This window comes from Bubalus bubalis, chromosome 14 (genome assembly GCF_019923935.1).
Source record: "Bubalus bubalis isolate 160015118507 breed Murrah chromosome 14, NDDB_SH_1, whole genome shotgun sequence".
NCBI classification, from domain to species: domain Eukaryota; kingdom Metazoa; phylum Chordata; class Mammalia; order Artiodactyla; family Bovidae; genus Bubalus; species Bubalus bubalis.
Window position 1 is genome coordinate 10756325 of NC_059170.1, and position 18292 is coordinate 10774616.

General features: G+C 42.8%; 1 protein-coding gene across 1 annotated transcript in view; it reads right to left on the reverse strand.

Moving 5' to 3' along the window:
• The window catches only part of PKIG (cAMP-dependent protein kinase inhibitor gamma), a 79987-nt gene extending 64489 nt beyond the window's left edge, over nucleotides 1–15498 (reverse strand). The window contains exon 1 of the mRNA XM_006059230.4: nucleotides 15367–15498. The gene's annotated coding sequence lies outside the window, so the exon portion shown is untranslated. The remainder of the gene's footprint in view (nucleotides 1–15366) is intronic.
• Between the last annotated feature and the right edge of the window lie 2794 nt (nucleotides 15499–18292).

An 18292-nucleotide genomic window follows, 5' to 3' on the forward strand; every position in this document is an offset into this window, starting at 1 on the left:
CATTAAATGAGAGGTCCTAAAAGGCAACGAGCACAGACTCTAGAAGTTTTTCTTCTCCCACAGGAGATAAAGCAATGAATAGAACAGGCAAGGTTCCCACTCTATTTAGTTCACCTTCTACTGAGCAAAAGGCTATTAAACAGTAATAATAAAAAAAAAAAAGATAATTTCAAACATAAGCAAATTCTATGAATAAAATTAAACAGAGTAATAGGCCAGGTGAACAAAAGTGGGGAAAGTAGGCTACATTAGAGTGGTCAGGGAAGGCTCCCTGGAGGAGGTGACATTTGAGCTGAGATCTATTACTAAGGTAAATTGGAGAAAGGGTAAATGGGATCTCTCTGTATTATTTCTTACAACAGCATATGAGTCTACAACTATCTCAAAAAGTTAAAAAAAAAACAAACATACACACACACCATGGCTACTACTACGAGGCTACTGTGTACAAACCTACATAATATGTATACATACACAAAACTTTTTTAACCTTAAAAATCTGTTCTATTTAATCCAGTATTTCCAAAACATCATCTCAGCATGTAAGCAACATAAAAACCATTAATGACATATCCCTGATCTTTGTACTAAGTCTTTGAAATCCACTGTGCACAACACATCTCGGGTTGGACCAGCCACGTCAGGCGCTCAGTAAACATGTGCGGCTAACAGCCACCATACTGGACAGCGCCACTACAGAGCTCCCTGCAAGGCCTTTGATCATGAATGTGGAACTTCCACCCTCATTTCTGTCCGCACTCACTTTCCTCCTCCCCTCCCCCAGTTTTATAGAGATATAATTGACAGACAACACTGTGTTAGTTTCAGGTGTCCTATAGTGGGACAGGAAGGGAACCAGGGAGACCAGCAAGCAGGCCACGGCTGCTGTCTGGCAGCTCACAGTTGGCAGCTGGGGCAGGGTGTGATTTGTTTCTATAGCAACACAACCAAATGGACTGGGTGAGGACAGAACAATGAAAGGGATCAAGGAAGAAGGTGCGCAGCCTAAGCAACCGGGTATTTGAGTCCTATCTAACTACCAGTGCTGCTATAAGATTAAAGGTGCTAGAATGTGTTAGACACCCTACACACGGCTAGGCACACAGAAGATGCTCAATACATGTGAAAAATCAAAGAAAAATTCGAGCCTAAAGTTCCAGCATATAAAAAACTAAGGTGAATCTCAGACACTGGATAAAATCTCCCAGTTCCTCTAGAATTGAAAACTAGTTTCCAACTTCATTTTTCAACAATTAACAAGGAGGATCAAGCAGTACATTTAGACCCCTTTCCAACATCCACTTCAATCAAAAAGACATAAACACGTATCCCAGCGAAGTAAAGGAGCCCTGCGGCTATAAAAATCCAAAGTTCTTTTGGCCAATCCTTTCAATCTAGAAGTTTCAGTAAGATTTAAATTTATATGAGAAGTGGCATATCTTCTAACACAACACTGGCTAGGTAACATCTGTAAGATGATTTGTGCTGGATCTTTTGAAAAGAAGCATCACCAAAATATACTTGGATTCCAGGGGAAAAAAGAGTCAAGAGCCTGTGTAATAAAACACTTAAATAGAACAGTCTATGGGAAATAAAACTAAGAGATCATATGTCATTGGGGCCAGATAGTGGAATTAAGAGCTTGCTCTTTTTTGACATAAAACTGCATTTTTATTTGTATTTGTTTTTGGTATTCGCAGATACGGAACAAGGGTTTAGTTTCTTTGAATGAAGACGTTTATAAAAGTTTAAGATGCTATAAATTACAAATGGTAAAAAGACAACATTTTTTACTAACTGAAAGAACAAAAATCAAACTTTTTAAAAAAGCTAAACCTAATGGCAAGTAATGGTTTGAGAAGGGACTATCTTCCTGAGAAATTAAGTTTGGGGCACTGACTTTCTGACCTGGATTTATTTAACTCTCATACCCAGGAGACCTAACAGTTGATTGTCTGTCCAAACAAACACTGCAGAAATGTATTATAACCATCAGGGATATTCCATTTCTCTTCCCACAGTATCTACGAACTCTTATCTCAGACAGATATGTGTGTGCGTGGTTTGGATGGATGTTCTGCATAATTAGAATTCTTTGCAGTGCTAAGGAGAAAGCAGAGTGTTTAAAACTTGGCCTTCATTTAAAAGAAAATGGATTTTTTTAGAGGGATTCTGGCTTTGGGAAAGCTATTTTTAATTAGGAGTTGAGCAAAGTGTTATAAGAAAAATATAGACAAATGAAGATACTGTTTATATTTCAAAGATGGTGAAACAGATTCTGCTATGAAGTTTTTTCCAACATGAATCCCCTGTAAACCGTTTCTTAGGAAAACGATTTTTACCCCTTAATCAACTTGGTTGATAAGTATTTCATTTCCCGTGCAAGTATGGACAAGCTATATAAAGTGAAATTGTTGTCATGCTTCAGGAACAAACATTTTGCAAATAAAAATGAAGCTTACTGTGCTATAGTATTTGTTAGACTGACAAATGACTCTGGGGCTCACGAAATCTCAGAACAAGAGTCCATATGAGAGACAAGCTGGACTTACAAAAAGCTCCCAAGAGCTCCAAGGGGTCCCGCCAGATGGGAACACAACCCCCAGAAAACCGGGATTAATGTTAATTAGCCCAGAACACATTTACAGGCATGATTCCACTGCCTTGTGTAGCAGATCAGATGCTATTATCATTCTTACTTTTTAGATGCAAAAAACTGCAGCTCAAAAAGTCTGATGGCCAAGGCTCCCAAGTAAGTTAAGTGCCAAAGCCACCAAACTCAGCCCCCTGAACCTGTGCAGCAGTGAGAGCAGTGGCAATGACAGGAATGGCAGTGGCAGGGGCAGCCCTCCAGCTGTACCCACCACGTGGCTGGGCTTTGTTCTCGGCACTGTGTGTGTGTCAACTCATGAAACCCTCACCACAGCCCTGCGAGGGAGGCAGGCAGGTTTGGCTGTGGACCACCAGCCTCCTCTTTCTCTACACTGCCCATCATATATGCCCTGCTGCCTTCTCCCCAAAATCAAAATGGGCACCCCAAAGCCTTCATGGTCTCTCTACCCAAATCAAAAATTGGTTCTAAAATGTTAATTGTTGAAGTTTAGATGATATGCACTGGGGGTTTCTTTACACTCCCCTAGCTTTGTTTTTGTTTTTAATATTTATTTATTTGGCTGCCCCAGGTCTTAGTCGCAGCATGTGAGATCTAGTTCCCCGACCCAGGATCAAACCTAGGCCCCCCTCTGCACTGGGAGTGTGGAGTCTTAGCCACTGGACCACCAGGGAAGTCCCTCTATGAATGTTTACGTTTGAATATCACCTTATAAACATTTTTTTTTTTTTGCTTTCCTGTGGAATCTGACTTAACCTGAAGACTATCCACTAACAATGAATTCAAAGGAAATGTTATAAAAGATGGCTATGTAATAATAGAAAATGACAAATTCATTCATTCATTCCATGAATATAAATTGAGGGCCTGTAGGTTAGGATCTGTAAAGGTCCAATGAAAGACTGCTATCCTCAACAGGCTAAGAGCTTAGGAGTAGATACAAAACAAATGCAAAAAAAAGTATAGAGGAGTACTATTTGTGATAAATGCTATTTTAAAAAAAGATTCAAATAAAGTGCTATGTGAATTGGAAAAAGAAGTTACATCAGAACAACGTGCATTACAGATTTTTCTAGGACAGTAGGAAATTTTTGTGTACCAAACAGTAAATATCATCTAGAATCTGAGAGTGGCCACAAGGAGAAATGGAGCTAAATCCAAAAGCACAATTAGGGCTGGCATGCCCACATGCCCTCTTTTATGGTATTAAGATGATTTCCAGACTGAAATTCAGGCCTCTCAGTAAAAAGGGGTTGACATTCCTCCCAAGTCCTTGGATTAAAATATACTGATTGGAGAAGGTCTTTCTGTAAAGATCAACAGCACAACACCCAAAATACAAAAAACGGAGAAATAAATATCCAACAATAGGGTTTGGTGATAATCATTCATGTCAACTGATGCACAGTAATCTCTACATAACAATTTAAAATGAAATAAAGTAGAAGCTCTCTCCTTGATGGGATCAGGACTAATAACAGTAGAATCCATTAAAAACAAAAACAGCCAGTTAAAAGAGAGGAATTGTTGAAAATGTACGTTACTTGCCAAATACTTGATAAGGGATCAAGGTGGTTTCTTTGAGAATAAGTTCTAGCACTTAAAGTTTCTGCATGACCACACCCAGGAAATGATTTCCAGTTTTCACTGAAAAGCCACTTGTGAAGCTGTACAAAGGCAAAAGGGCTTTCCTGGTGGCTCAAACAGTAAAGAATCTGCCTGCAATGCAGGAGACACAGGTTCGATCCCTGGGTGGGGAAGGTCCCCTGGAGAAGGGCATGGCAACCCACTCCAGTATTCTTGCCAGAGAATACCATGGACAGAGGAGCCTGGCAGGGTCCAATCCATGAAGTCGAAAAGAGCTGGACACGGCAAAAATTCTACATTTTGATGAATTTTTTTTCTCTCAATCTTTTCAGAGGTCTCTTCCACCTCTAAAATTGACAAGAACTTTTTAAATACTCATTCACCTTTTGGATGAGGGTGCATGGACTCAGTCATGTCTGACTCTGTGACCTATGGACTGCAGCCCACCAGGCTCCTCTGTTCATGGATTTCCCAAGCAAAGAAGACTAGTGGGTTGCCATTTCCTTCTCCAGGGGATCTTCCTGACCCAGGGATTGAATCCAGTCTCCTGTATTGGCAACTGGATTCTTTACCACTCAGCCACCAGGGAAGCCCACTGTTCTAAGAAGCTCATTAAAGAAGTTCTTTAATATGTAATAACAGTCTTTTACAAATAAGGAAACTGAGGCACAGGGAAGTTAAGTAATTTGCTTGAGATAATACAACTAGTAAACAGCAGGCTGAGAATTCAAACTCAGGCCATCTGGTTCCAGCTTAGTGACTTGAACCATTAAAACTCCCTAAAACCAAATGGTGAGCACAGCTGTGTACTGGTGCTCGAGAGCAGTACTAGCCAATAGAAGTTTCTGCAATGAGGGAAACGTTTTATATCTGGGCTGTTGAATTCAGTGATCACCAGTCGCATGTGGCTATTGAGACTGAGAGACCGGATTTTTAATTCAACTTTAATTAACTAAAATTTAAACAGTCAGGGAGCTTCACTGCTGGTCGAGCAGTTGAGAATCTGCCTGCCAATGCAGGGGTCACAGGTTCGATTCCTGGTCTGGGAAGTTCCCGTGTGCTGCGGAGCAACTAAGCCCCACGTGCCGCAACTACTGAGCCAGTGCTCTAGACCGTGAGCCACAATTACTGAGCCCCTGTGCTCCGGAATGAAGCCCATGCATCTGCAGCCTGTGTTCTGCAACAAGAGAAGCCATTGCAATAAGAAGCCCGCGCAGTGCAATGAAGAGTAGCCCCAGCTAGAAACAACTAGAGAAAACCTGCATGCAGCAACGAAGACCCAGCAGAACCAAAAATAAATTAAAAAATGAACAAATCTTAAAAAAAAAATAAACAGTCACAAATGGCCAATGGCTATTGTATCGGACAGCAAAGCAGAGCCATTTATTAGCCAGGAACATTCAGAAGGCTGTGGAAATTAAACACTAAGTTTTACAGTGACAATGGAGAGGCTTTGTCAGCATTCATTAAGTGGAGACTGGATTAAAAGCTCCTAGTCGGACACGACTGAAGCGACTTAGCAGCAGCAGCAACAACAGTGTAATATTAGGGCTTCCCTGATGGCTCAGATGGCTAAAGAATCTGCTTGCAATGCTTGAGACCTGGGTTCAATCCCTGGGTGGAGGGAATGGCAATCCACTCCAGTATTCTTGCCTGGAGAATCCCATGGACAGAGGAGCCTGGTCGACTATAGTCCATGGGTTCACAAAGAGTCTGAGTGACTAACACAGACAGATTGTAATGTTAACCGAATGAAGAGACACTTGTGATGTTGTTAAATGGAAAATATGAAATTATAAGACATTATATCAAGTATGTCTTGTTACTGGATTAAAAAAACATGAATAAAAAGACAGTACACTCATTCAAGACTGGCTTCTTCCAAATGGAAAGTATGGAGGTTATGGCTGGCTGCCTTCAGACTTGGGCACTGCGCATTGCCAGATCGGCATTTTCCCTCTCTTTTGCAGCAAGGTATCCCTCTATTGTGGGAACAGTGGTGCGCCCAGCTAAGAAAGGACATTCAGCAGCCTCCTCACAGACATAAACGGTTAATGAGGTGTAAGCTGTACGTGCTGGCCGAGGCTTCTGGTATTTAAAAGGGTGTCCTTGGCCCTCCCTTCTACTTCTTCCTGCTTCAAGGAAGGACTGTTTGGTTGGAGAGCCAGAAGTCCAGTTGTGACCTCAAGATGACCATGAGCGTGCCAGCCATGTTATAAAGACAGTGAAGCAGAAAGAGAGAAAGATCTAGACTGTGGCAGTCCCATGTCAGCAAGATTGCCTATTTTGGACTTGATGTCTTTTGAAAGAAAAATAATTTGTCTTAAAGCCAACCCAAATCCTAGGTGACCAAACTACTTGGTATCCATTCCTCCTATTCACAGAAAAACTGCCTAACAGACATGCAATTCTGTTCTGGATTGGCCTAAAGATAATTTCATCCCAGTTGTAAATAACTTCTTTAAGAACCAGGCTGAAGTCAATAAGGCATGGCGTTGCCCTGGTGACAGGAAGTGGCTCGCAAAGTGGGCACATGACTCGATTCAGGCCAATGACATTGCAGGATCAGTACTGGGGGCAGGGGATGGGAGAACAGAGGAAGTAAGAATCTTTCTATTCCTTTGGTAGGTGCTGTACATGGACCTGGGGCCCAGAATTGCTGCCCATATTTTGCTGCTGGCCCGAGGATGAAGCCAACACCCCAGGGAGGGCAGAGCAGCCTGAGACAGTGGATTATGTTAATGATGAAGTCTGTGCTGCCTCTGGGACCTTTATAAGTGCCAAAAAATATCCACAGTACAGAGAGATCATCTTAGAGGCAAGGGACTAGGTGCTGAGTGCTATTCAAATATTGTGAGAAAGGCAAATAAGGGAGGTCTTCCCAAGGGGCATGCAAAGTCAGGCACTGGGTCTTTAACAGTTCTGTGCCTTTTCCATGAAAAGTGAAAGTGTTAGTCACTCAGCTGTGTCCAACTCTTTATGACCCCAGGGACTGTAGACCACCAGACTCCTCTGTCCATGGGATTCTCCAGGCAAGAATACTGGAGTGGGTTGCCGTGCCCTCCTCCAGGGGATCTTCCCAACCCAGGGATTGAACCTATGTCTCTTATGCCTCCTGCATTGTCAGGTAGGTTCCTGCTCTGGCCACCTGCGAAGCCCACTGGAGTGGGTAGCTATTTCCTTCTCCAGGGGATCTTCCTGACCCAGGGATCAAACCCAGGCCTCCTGCATCGCAAGCAGATACTTGACCATCTGAGCCACCAGGGAAGCACATGCCTTTTCTATACCAGGTCTGATAAAGAAGTTACTACACACACAGTAAGGTACCAAATAGTGAGTTATTTAGAAGAACTTTTTGTTCTTCTGGTCTTCTACAGGCTTCTGCCAAGAAAGGACTTCCCTGGTGGTCCGGTGGTTAATTCCCCTGCCAATGCAGGGGACATGGGTTCGATTCCTAGTCCAGGAAGACTCCACATGCCTCGGAGCAGCTAAGCCCCATGAGCTGCAACTCCTGAAGCCTACGAATCCTTGAACCTCTGCTCCAGAACAAGAGAAGCCACTGCAACGAGACGCCCGTGCGCCACATCTAGACAGTAGCCCTTGCTTGCAGCAACTAGAGAAAGAACACAAAGCAAGAAGACCCAGCACAGCCAAAAATAATAAATAAACTTGTATAAAAAAAGGTCACTGAATAAGTGGACACGTTTCAAAGGCATTATAATAACCCTAACAGTTAGCAGATAATGTCAAGTGCTTACTAACTACCTGCCAGACCTTGTGCTGAGCCCTTTATTTTCATGCAATCCTCACAAGAGACGAGGAACTTTCATTATATCCTTTTTACAATGAGGAAATGCTGAAGCTTAGAAAGAAAAGTTAATTTTTTTTTTTTTTAAAAAGAAGCAGACTCACAGAACAAACTAGTGGTTACTAGTGGGACAAGGGAAGTGGGAGGGGCACTATAGGGGTGGGAGAAAAAGGGTTATTGTGGGATTATATGAAATCATATTTGTGAAATCTGTAAAGCATGACAGAATTTAAAGAAACTTTCACTCAATAAAAAAATTAAAAATAAAAAAAGATGATCCTCCTATTCAAATGCTAATCACAATAAGGGCTTTTCTACGAGTTATCAAGGAAATTAAAACATTAAAAAAAAAAAAAGGAAAGAAAGACTAAGTAACTTGTAGAAGAAAGTAGAAAGGGCCAAGACTTGAACCCATGTCCAAAGGACTCCAATGCTTCCTAATCAAGCCTTTGTATTGCTTCCTCTGGATACATAAAAACACATCTATGATTTTCCTGAGACCGTGCTGTTTTAAAATAGTCTGTTCTCTTGACCCTCTAAGTACACTATACTCAGCAGACCACAAAAGTCCCAACGGTTTGGTTTGGAAAAGATGGCCATATGCACCACATACAACAAGCAGAGCTCATCAAGAAACACTGAATGTTAAACCCTATGCACACGAGACAACAATACAATTACACGGGGCTTCCCTGGTGGCTCAGACGGTAAAGCGTCTGCCTGCAATGCGGGAGACCCAGGTTCAATCCCTGGGTCGGGAAGATCCCCTGGAGAAGGAAATGGCAACCCACTCCAGTACTCTCGCCTGAAAAATTCCACTGGACAGAGGAGCCTGGGGGGCTACAGTCCATGGGGTCCCAAAGAGTCAGACAGGACTGAGTGACTAATCTATGTTGCAAATTAGATCACCAGCACTTCTTTTTCAAGCTTCCTTTTGGTGGCAGGTAGAGGTACACAGCAGGCAGGCTTATGGAACTGGACATGGGAGAAAAGCAGATTAACTCCCGTTATGCTGGAACTCCTCTCCCAAACAGTTCCTTTACCTACTAATCCCCAACCAACTGCAGGTACAGTTTGAAAAGCACTGATACAAGCACTGATACAGTGTGGTTTTGCCAACACATAAGACCAACCCAGGAGAGCAATGCTGTGAGCAACCAGTATTGAGCTGAATATATAGGCTCTATTTTCTGAGCACATACTGAGAACATGACTCAGGATCGGGGCTTCCCAGGTGGCACAATGGTAAAGAATCCGCCTGCCGGTGTGGGAGATGTGGGTTCGATTCCTGGGTCAGGAAGATCCCCTGCAGGAGGGCATGGCAACCCACTCCAGTATTCTTGCCTGGAGAATCCCATGGACAGAGGAGCCTGGTGGGCTACAGTCCATGGGGTCACAAAGAGTCAAACATGACTTTATGACTGAGCACGCACACATCATGAAATAGTAAGTAGACCGAGGCAATGATCATTAACAGCTGCTAAAACCATTTTGTGAAAGGCTGATGAGAAACTTATAATGAAGGGATCGTGCTAACAAACCCCTGAACCCATGATCAATCTTACCAGGTGAGAATCAACCTTTACTGCCTGCTGATACGATACACAACACCACCCATAAAGAGCAACGGCCAAACAAAATAAAGAGAATGGAGGAGGACATTAGAGGGATATAACCAGGCAAATCCAGAGTAGCTGGACGGGACAAATGACCTGAGTTTTCAACAAATGAAAGGTAAGGGGAAAAAAGAAGAGGCAAAATTGCTACAGATTCTAAGACTTAAGCGACCATCACCCAGATGTGATCCTTGTTTAGATCCCAATTCCAATGAACCAAGTGTGAAAGACATCTATGAGATAAGGAGAAACTGAGAACCAAATGGATACAAGGTAACGTTGAGGAATCACTCCTGTTCATTTTCTTAGGTGTGATCATAGGGGTGAAAGGGGAAAGAAAAAAATCCTTCTCTCTCATATGCATATTAAAGTATTTATAGATGAAATGATATGATATTTTAGGATTTGCTTTAATATAATCTATGGTGGGGAGGGAGTGGAGGGTATAGATGGAATAAAACTGACCGTTTGTTGGTATCTGTTGAAGCTGGGGTATGAGTATAAGGTATGTATTATACTATCTTTTTTACTTTTGTATATGTTTAAAACTGTACATAAGAGGAGGCTATAATATAAAAAGAAAATAAGAAAACCTAGATTCAAAATCCAGAATTTATTAGATGTAGGAGCTAGGAGGTTTCTTAAAGCCTCTGAAATTCAATTTCCTCATCTGAAAATAGGAATGATAATCCCTATCTAAGAATTATTGGAAGGAACGAAATGAGATCGTGGGTTCACATCTTGTGGACATGCAGCTCTTAAAAACTGCAAAACGCTTATGAGATGTCAGCACAACAATTAGTTCCCTCTCTGGGACGCTCTGGAAGCAGAGACATTACAGGTTTGTGGGAGGAGAAGTAGGTAATGAGCTGAATCCATTTGGACTCTTAACAACTTTTGCTTTGTAGTAAGCATTTGGTAAGACACTGTTTACCTCATTGGCCCCCTTTTCCCCAAAGGACAAAGATATTTGCAATTAACTGAAGGTCTGTAACTTGAGTTGTTTATATTTCTTGTTTGCTTTCCCAATTATATTTCCCCTGCTAAAGATAGAAAGTCAAGTAACAGGAGACTGTGTCGTTAAGATAAAACTGAATGCAATTAGGAATCAACGTAATCTAAAAAGGACTTTGTTTAAAATATTTCAGGTGCTTTTAGAAGAGTAGATATGCATCTTTTAGCACCAATGCTTTGTCTCAAATAAGAGGAAATTAACAAGGGTTCAAGTCTAAGTAACACAAAGGGAAATTTTGCACTCTGGCTTCAGCTCGCAGAATGGATTGGCCACGGTGATCTTTCTATAACTCGAATGTGATTAAGTCATTTCCCTTCATTTCAATGGTTTCCTTCTACTATCAGGAAAGAGTCTAAACCGCTGAACAAAAAGGCTCAGGTGGCTCTCTAACCTTATTTCCTCCCTCCTCCCCAAGTCTAAATCCCATGGACAGAGGAGCCTGGCAGGCTACAGTCCATGGGGTCGCAAGAGTCTGACACGTCCGAGTGACTTTCACCTTACTTCACTTCCCTAAGTCGAAGCCCTTTCTCCCCACAGGCCCCCAAGGCTTCGTCCTTCACGCCTTTCTCCCTTACCTCTTGGTTGTCAAGTCCTGTTGATTCTCCCGAACGGTCTCTCAAATCAGCCCACTCCATTCCATTCCCGCAGCCACTGCCCTAGGTCTGACCTTTTTTTTTCAACCTTTATTCCCCCATCTCCCCAAATAGGATATATCCTTATTGTTTTCATTTTTCTGATTACGAAAGCCATTCATGCTCATAAAAAAGAAAACTAAGGCAATAAGGAAAGGAATAAAAAGGTCCCCATGGGTCTCAGGACACAAAGAACTTAGCTTTCTGGCACATTCATCGTCTGTAGCAGCATTACTCAAAATAGCCAGAAGGGGAAAGCAACGCAAATGTCCATCTATGGAATGAATAAACAAAATGTGTTCATACATACAATGTATATACAAAATGTGTATATCCATACAGTGGAGTATCATTCAGCCTTAAAAAGGCAGGAAATGCTGACATGCTAACACAGATGCACCTTTAGGACATTATGCTGTTGTTGTTGTTTAGTAGCTAAGTAGTGTCTGAGTCTTTTGTGACTCCATGGACTACAGTCCGCCAGGCTTCTCTGTCCATGGGATTTCCCAGGCAAGAATACTGGAGTGGGTTGCCATTTCCTTCTCCAGGGGATCTTCCTGACCCAGGGATCGAACTCATGTCTCCTGTATTGGCAGGCAGATTCTTTAGCACTGAGCCACCAGGGAAACCCTTAGGATATTATGCTAAATGGGAAAAAAAAATCACAAAAAGATAAACATTGAATGATTTCACTTATATGAAGTATCCAGAGTAACCAAATTCATAGAAACAGAAAGTAGGATGGTGGTTGCCAGAGACTAGGGAGAGGGAGAAACATGGAGTTGTTTTAATGGGCATAAAGTTTCAGATTTGCAAGATGAAAAAATTCTGGAGGCTGATTGCACAAGGATGTAACTATCCTTAACACTATTAAACTTTACACTTAAATATGGTTATGATAAATTTATGGGTTGCTTACCAGAATAAAAAATAAAAAACTGTCTTAAAGAACTCATCTTGGGACTTCCCTGGTGGTAAGCCACTACGCTATGGTAGTGACACTATGCAATGGTACGACACCACGCTGCCAGCGCAGGGAGGCTGGTTTCAATCCCTGGTCAGGGAAACAGAGTCCATGTACCACACTAAAAAGATCACTCATGCCACAGTGAAGACTGAAGAACCCTTGGACCGCAGCTAAGACCAGCACAGCTAAATACAAAATAAATATTTTTTAAAAATAAAATAAAGAACTCATCTTTCTAGACATCTTTTAGAAAACACCAAAACCAGAAACCAAGTGAAATCTGTTTTTACACTAAAACATCCTTCTCATATATATGGCTCCCACCTTCTTCTTTTTTAATCACATGACCGCATCATAATTTAGCCAGTCTGTTATTAGTTTTTCAATATTATGAAACATCATAGTCAACATCTTTGCATATTTTCTCATTATGTCTCATAATAGACATCTGGTTTTTTTACATGCTTTGTTCCTGGTATCAATACCCTGATTTTCCCAAAGAAAAAAATTACTTCCTCTTCATACAAACACACTTTCTGACCTATACTCCCCAACCTCCAGCCAACTCTTATCCTATTTGACTAGCCTGGGTGCATTTATTTTAAGGTTTATTCTTTATTTATTTTTCATGTTGCTACTGCCATTTCACCTACAATTCCATTTTCTTACTCCTACTGCTGGTATAAAGCTATTGTTTTTTTGTCTCTCTTATAGCTTGCTTATTTTTAACTCAATTCTCTTGGATTTTTTTCAGCAGCTAATCATCTCATAGGTAGACAATCATATCATTTAAGGAATGATTAAGAGCAAAAGCTCTGGGCTCAGGCCTGGATTCAAATCCTATGTAACCCGGGCTAAGCATTATACCCCAATGTCCTCATCCATAAGCTGGGAATTACACTAGAGGCGCTCTCTCTCCCAGGGTTGTTGTAAAGAGCATGCTTTCAACTGAGACTAGTGCCTGGAGAGGGCTTAACACAATGCTAGTTCAGTAAATGTCTCCTATTTGATGAGAAGGAATATAGAACTTTCCACATTTACATCTTTATTTTTCTGCTGGCATTACATGGGCGCATTCCTTTTCAGCAATTACCTTGCTTACCATATGTCCAGAAAGAAGAAGAAGAAAAAAAAACAAAACACGTCATCAGACTCTTTGTAAAGGATCTGTGCTGTGGATCGTATCCACTCTCACATTTTTGGCAAGTTGTTTGTGCCATTTATTTTCCCCTGAGAAAATCTCCTGTATTTTCTCAGTCTCTCCCTCCCTTACTGGCTCTACCATCAGCATTTGCATCTGCTCCTGTCTGTCTTCTGCTTAAAAAGACTTCACCTGATTCCCCAACTGCTCTCCAGCCTTCTCCTCGCCTCTCTTCACAGCCAAACTTCTTGGAGCTGCCTACACCTTACTTTCTCACATCCCACTCGCTCCTCATTCCACTGACATATTACATGGAACCTTTGGAAGATGCCGATATGATAGATTCCGCCCCCAACATTTCACCAAATCTGCTCAATTGGGTTTCTCGGTGACCTCTATATTTACTTAAGCAAAAGGCGCATTTTAACATGTAACTTATTTTACTTGAAATCTCAACTGCATCCAACAAAGTGGATCTCTTCCTTGGGCTTTCCTTACTACACTCTCCTAGCTTTCCTCCCACTTCTCTCGCCATTTCTTCTTGGTGTAGTTCTAAGTGAATGGTTCTGCCAAGAGTGTACAAGATAGTGACCCTGAATGATGTGGGCCTTAAAAAATACAAAAACCACTCTCTGGATGGGTCTCTTCCGGTATTGATTCAGTTCTAGCTGTATTGGACTACTTCTGTCTCTATGAATGTACCTTTGAACATGTCTAGAATACATGCCATGAGGGTAGGAACCTGATTCCTTACACAGGGCCTGGCATGTAACAGATGCTCAATAAATACATTTTATTTTGAATCACCATAAATGAATAGCTGCAACGTGAAAAACAGACTGGAGGGGTGATGAGACCAAGAGAGAACAAAAACCCCTGATCTTTTGGAAACCCCACCTCTGATTACACACACACACACACACAAAACATACTCACTGCCCTGATTTAAATCCTTTGGTGTTCCCCACCAACCCTCACGATAAAGTCCAAACTTACAGGTAGACAAAAGAAAATCTTTCAGAAAGGCACCTGCTTCTCTCTCAGACACACCTAGCTAGACCACTTCCACTTCCCAGAATGTCTCTAACGAGGCTAATCGATGTCCAAAAAGCCTGCACTTTCTCCCCAGAACCTTGCACTGGTCTGTTCTCTCTGCCCAGAACACTATGCACTCCACCAGCTTCATCTCCCGGCCAATACAAAGGTAGCTGTCACGTCTCATTTCGGAAAGCATCTTCTTTTGGAATCGCTCTTTGACCATCCTCCCCAACCTCATCTCCGGAAATCTGGGTTAACTGCCTTCTCTGTGTATTCACAGTCCCCTGAATGTCCGAAAATCATAGCTGGAACCACAATGAGCTCCTATTTATACCTTAACTCTGTGGAGTTCCCTGAGGACAAGATGTCTCATTCACTTATTTTTACCCCTGGCGATCAGCCCAGGCCCTGGAACACAACACATGCTCGATAATGGACCTTCTTTAGTAGTAGTAGTAATAATAAAAGCTCCCAAGGATTGAGGGTTTCGCTGCAAAGATCTGAAATATATTATTTACTTTGTAATAACCTTTTAAAACAGGTGCTATGATTGTCCCCATTCTGCAGATGGGAAAACTGATGTACAAAGAAGTTAATCCTCTCTGGCCCCAGAAGAGTCGCACAGACGCACATTTTCGGCAGTTCGGAGTTCGGAGACCCCCAAATAAGACGTGCTTTAAAAAACACTTTTGAATCAAGCCAATTGCGCCCCCCCCCCACCTCCAACATAATGAACAACCCAAAGCGACTCCCCGCCCGCGCTCTACGGAATTAAACTGCTCGAGGGGCTCCTCCCAGGCGCCAATGATGGAGGAGCGGGGAGCCGAGGATAAAGGTCAGGCCCTGTCTCCTTTCCGGAAATCCCAGCGGCCCAGCCCCTCGCCCGCTGCGAAGAAGCGACGCCGGGAGCCGGGCGTTGGGGTCGCGATTGCCCGCCCGGCCCCTGCTCACCTGCCGTCCCGCCGGCCAGCCGAGCCCGGGCCGCCGGCCCGCAGCGCCTCCCCAGGGCTGCCAGGCGCCCGCCGAGCGCAGCGGAGCCCGTTGCCTTGGCGACTGGAGCTGCCGAACTCCCGAGGCTCGCGCTACGGCGGCTCGGAGGGGACCAGGAGGCGTCGCAGCCCCTTCCGCAGCCCCCGAGCGCGCCGAGGAGGGGCAGCGGGTGGAAGTTCCAGTTCTGAGCCGCGAGGGACCCGGGTTGGGGGCTGGCAACCTGAAACGTGGCCCGGAGGGACAGGAGAGGGAAGGAAATGTTGAGGGGGAAAAGAGGACAGCCAAACCGGGGGGAGGACTTGTGCTTCGGATCCTGCCTGTGCCTCAGTTTATCTCTCTGGCACCTGAGATGGAGACTATTCTGGGAGAGATGACGGAGCCGCAGGCGGAATCTTGCTAGACTGGGAATATTTAAAGAAGAAAACTGATGTGGGAGGGGTGGCGCATGCCTCTCTCTTTAATATCCGAAGAAGTGGTATGACAAAGAATTCTTTTTTTTTTTTTTGCCATGCCCACCACCCGTGGGTAGTGAAAACTCCGAATCCTAACCACCTGACGGCCAGCCAGTTCCCCAAAGATTTTTTTTTTTTTAACTGAAACCAAAACCAAACCAACCAACTGAACAAAACCCCTTGTTTCTTTGGGTTCATGGTGAGAATGAGTTCACCAGATTTAATTTCAGTGTGAGAAATAACATACTGTAACCTGTGATCAGCAGTTATACGTCGTGGAATAATCCTGCAGGTAATCTTGGGACATGAACATAAAGGATATTCATTGGTTCATTGTTTGTAACAGTAGAAGGGCTGAGAAGAAGCTAAACATCTAGGACTGATGAATTAAGTACATAATAGTACATCCATAAAATGGATTATCATAGAATTAAGGAGGACTGAAACAGACGTAGATACAGTTTAGCTATAGACTGGTCTTCAAGCTATGCATACAGCTATCAACTGAAAAAAAAAAAAAAAAAGCACAACCTAAAAGTTGAGAATTTTGGCAGACAAAATTGACTTAAGTCCAGGACACACCCTCTCAGATAGCTTTGAGAAACTGCTCTGAAGAGAGGAGGGAGGATCCGGGATATATTGGAGTTTTTGCAACACAGATTACTGTTAAAGAAAACCAGACATCTCAAGTTTAAGAACTTAGCGCTTTTCTATGTATGGGTCTGCTCTTTCTATGTAAGAGTCGGGGCACACTGAAATCATTCCTTTGATAAGCACGTTATCTACCTAGGTCCAGTATCCAGATTTCCTCCATCCTGAATTCCTTCAGGTGCACAGCTGGAATGACTGCAGTGGTCAAGGGTTTTGTCTCCATCCTGAGTTCCTTCAGGGCTCACTGTCCTTGGTGGTGGTAGTGGCTTAATGGCTGCAACATCCTTTGTTTTCTCACACGTGTCACTTAGAAATTGGCACTTACCATCAGTACTTGCTGTCTACCTTTGCGGCAGTTAAGAGCCGCTGCAGTTTGCTGACCTTTCAGCACCTCCTAAAAAGAAGTCAGAGATGGAGATCAGGAGTGAGGCACTCTGTGCTCTGGGAATAACTGGCAAAACAGGTCTCCAGATAGTTAAATAGTTTCAAAAGACGGTGTTATGAGCCCAAGTCTTGCATTTCATCATATCTAGAAAAGCACTAAAATCTTTGCTAAGGATGTCTGCTTCTCATGACTAATCTTCATGAGACTAGCAGCAGCAACCTTCGGCAAAAATCTGTGCCTGATTTTATGTACTTCCCCATCATCAAAATCACATATATACTGAACTCCACCCCGAGCGCCCCCAGCCCAGCACTTCTCAGAGCTGTCTTAAATGCTGTCTCCCAGGTTATAGTCCTCATTTTGCTCTCATGTGCGTTTCTTTTCAGTCGACACATGGCAGGCAACATTTTCCATTTCATACAGCAACAGTCTCCTAACTAGTCCTGTCTTTGCTCCTGCTGTGACCTCCAGCCCTGCCTCGGTCTCCTCTCTACTCCAAAACCAAAATGATCCTTTTAAAATGTAAACATGCACATGTATACCTGTGGCGGATTCATTTTGATATTTGGCAAAACTAATACAATTATGTAAAGTTTAAAAATAAAATAAAATTAAAAAATAAAATAAAATGTAAACATGATCACATCTTTCCCCTGCTCAAAAACTTTTGAATGTACTGAATAAAATCTAGAGTTACTATGGTCAACGACAGACACACCACCCACAAGGTGAACTACCTCCATGCATGCCTGTCCCATACAATCTCTCACCATGTTCCCTCTTGCCCATGCTCCAGCCACCCTGTCTTTGTGGTTTTTAAGTTAAGCAAACTTCTATCATGGTATTCCCAAGTGGTTTAGTGGTAAAGAATCCGCCTGCCAATGCAGCAGACGCAAGTTCCATCCCTGGGTCAGGAAGATCCCCTGGAGGACGAAATGACTCCAGTATTCTTGCCTGGAAAATCCCAAGGACAGAAGAGCCTGGCAGGCTACAGTCCATGGGGTCGTAAAGAGTCAGACACAACTGAGCGAGTGGGCGTGCATGCATACTTCCATCTTGGGGATTTTCCTCCTGCTGTTCCACACTGGAAACTCTTTTCCTCCAGATATTCCCATGACTTCCACACTTCCTTCAAATATCTGCCCAAATGTCACTCTTCAAAAAGACTTGTCCTGACTGCTTTCTTTAAAAAAGGCCCAGCAACTCTGTCTTGTCTTCTCCTGGTTTTTTTTTTCTTCACAGCTCTTGTCAGTATCTGATGTCATTTTATACAGTTATTTGTTGCCTGTTTCTTTTGGTTCCCAGTGAATTTAAGGTTCTTGGCTCATCTTGAAAGAATTCAGAGACAAGCAAGGAGGTTAAGAAAGTAAAGTGAGAATTTATTTAAGCAAGAATAGTT